This window comes from Apteryx rowi, unplaced genomic scaffold, assembly GCF_003343035.1.
Source record: "Apteryx rowi isolate R43461 unplaced genomic scaffold, aptRow1 scaffold_0, whole genome shotgun sequence".
NCBI classification, from domain to species: Eukaryota; Metazoa; Chordata; class Aves; order Apterygiformes; family Apterygidae; genus Apteryx; species Apteryx rowi.
In genome coordinates this window covers 60,657-63,281 of record NW_020447195.1, presented here as the reverse complement: position 1 = coordinate 63,281, position 2,625 = coordinate 60,657, and positions in this window count along the sequence as shown.

The following is a 2,625-nucleotide window of genomic DNA, read 5'->3' as shown; positions in this document are numbered from 1 at the left end:
TTGCAGCTCCAGGCCTTCCACAGACCGCTGCATTTGCAGATCACAGAATCACAGAATCACAGAATGGTTGAGATCATGCAATCCTTTTCGTCTTAGATCTAAACATTCCCAGGTTCATTTCAAGAATGTTACTAACAACCAAACACAAATCTTGCTGAGTTTTTCCTTTCCCCATCCCTTGTTTTTGGAGACAAGTTAATATTTCAGCTGGGGTAGGACATCAAGATAACTCTCTCTTATTTTCCCAACTCCCCAGGGAGGTCACCTAGGCTAAACACTGTGCAACTCATCCCCATGCCTGTATGTGGGGCCAGCAAGCAAATTTGTGGGTTGGTCAGCATCAGAGTCCCTCCTCCAGACCTTATGTGGAGGACAAGAAACCATTCTGTTTCTGCACTACTCTGTCTCTTCAGCCTGGAGAAGAAAAACACTGGACACCTGTGTATGCAAACCACAAGAATGAGACTATAGGTAGCCATGGGGAACTAAGTATGTTTGCAGAGCACCTGCACATCACTTAGCAATGTTTCTGATTGCTGTATTGAACAGCAGGTATGCTGGGGGACCTGACCTGTCATCTCTTCTAGAGTCATAAAGGAGAAACATTGAAGAGGTTTAATTACTGCTTCAGCAAGCATAAATGATGGTGCAGTGCATCTCGCATGCTGCAAAGCATGGGGGGATCCCTAGTGACAAAACTTTACCTGAGGGAAGCTGGACTTCTGGGATTATTGCTGCCTGCTGATGCTGCGCAGCCTTTGCAAAGTGAAGAGTGAGTCACTGGTTCCTGGCTGGCACCTTGATGTTGATTGTTTTTTCCTGATTTTGAACCAAGGGACTAAAGGGCTATAAGAGCCTCCTGAGAGTCTTCTGTAGGAGATGCTTGCAGAGTACTCCAGGAAAAGTCCCTCTGTGGCACTTGTTTTGCGGAGGGAATCCTGCATCTCTGCAGGTGTGGACTTGCTAGCAGTGAAAGAAGAAACAGGAATGCTGACTTTTTTATATGTTAATAGAGGTAGCATGACACTGGTTAAGTGCATGAACCCTGTGAGAACGGACACAGAATTGAAACACGGCAAACTGCATTGACCTGACGAGACAAAGCAGAGGCAGTGGCAGACAGCCCTGAAGCCATTAACAGTAGTTTTGAAAACTACATATGGTGAGTGCAAAGGAGAAGAGCAGAAAGACGGTTTGCCACAGGCTGCTGTAGATGAACTGCAAGTTCTCCTTTCTCTGCAGCTGTGGAGCATAATGCAAAGGAGAATGGAGGGAGTGTCTGCACCTCTGATACAGCAGGTAGGGGGGCAAAGGCTCAGCAAGCAAATTGTTTGTGACTGTGTACTGGATGGGGGGGAGCTGTGGGGTCCGTCAGCCAGGTCTGCGCTGTTTCTTTTAGTTGCATAATATCCCTATACTTGTGTTGTTTCCTTCTCTGAGCTGCTGCTTGTGCATCACGTTCTCTTTCCACTTTGGCCATTCTCAGTCCCTGCTGCACGTACCACCTCAGTAACCTTGCTAATACTTTCTCTCCAATGCACTTCTGTTTTTCTTTTAGATACCAGAGGTTCATGCTACTTTGAAGGGTTGTGTCCCTCAAGGGCTCCCCTGCCTTTGTGGGGAGGGGAGGAATTATGTGAAACTGGGATTTACAGTAAAAGCACTGAGCAAATCCTTACTAGGAAAACTCTCCACCTGCTGTCGGCCAGCCTCCTAGCACAAGAATGCACAGGATAAGTAAAAGGACTGAGTTCTTGTTGCAGGATGCTGGCACAGTTGGCATGGTGAAATAATGGTGTTCCTTCCAGGGATGGCAATAAAAGGGGTTAAAAATCTCTTTGCAGGCTGCTGTTCGTTTTGGCTGACGTTTTCCTGCTGCACTGAACAAGGAGCAGAGTAGGCAAATGCTTTGTGACTCCAGAAAGTGCCTGCAGACCTTGTACTCTTGTGCTCTGTCTCTCAGATATCTCAGTTGTCATCTCATGCAAAATGATGTCACATTGTGGTGGGAATGGGTACTGCTCTGTGCAGAGGGCTTTATGCTTTTTCTAGTAGCTCTCTTTTAACAAAGTATAACTTAACACTACTGGGTCAGTTCCTTCTGAGACTGAAAAGGTCTTTAATCAAAATCAAGGGTCAGGGAAGGCAGGAAATGAGACTGGGAGGGGAATAAAGCAAGCGGTAGGGTGGGATCTGGTACATGGTCCAAGGAAAGGGGAGCCCGAGCTGCCTTTCCCTGTCCCCAGCTGCCCCTACCACAGCTGGCCTCTGGTTTCAGACAGCGGTGGTCTGCCTGAGAAGCAGCCGGGATGCCAGTGCATTACCGGCGTCGGCACCTCCCCTCTGAGCATCCACCTCGGCACCTGCGTGGCACCTGGCGAGCCACCGCCACCAGCAGTTGGTGCAGACCAGAAGGAGAGCAAGATGCAAACAAGGCTGGAAGCGTCCTTCTCACCCTGGCACCAGTCTGGGGCCGTGGCCCTGCGCTGCCTTTTCCGCTCCCCTCTTGGCAAGGGTGTTAGCGCGAGCGAGGCCCGGCTCTTTCTCCTGGGGACTCGGCAGACTGCCATGCACAAGGGCCGCGGCGGCGGCGGGCAGCGGCCCGGCGCCCGCACCCCGGGGCCC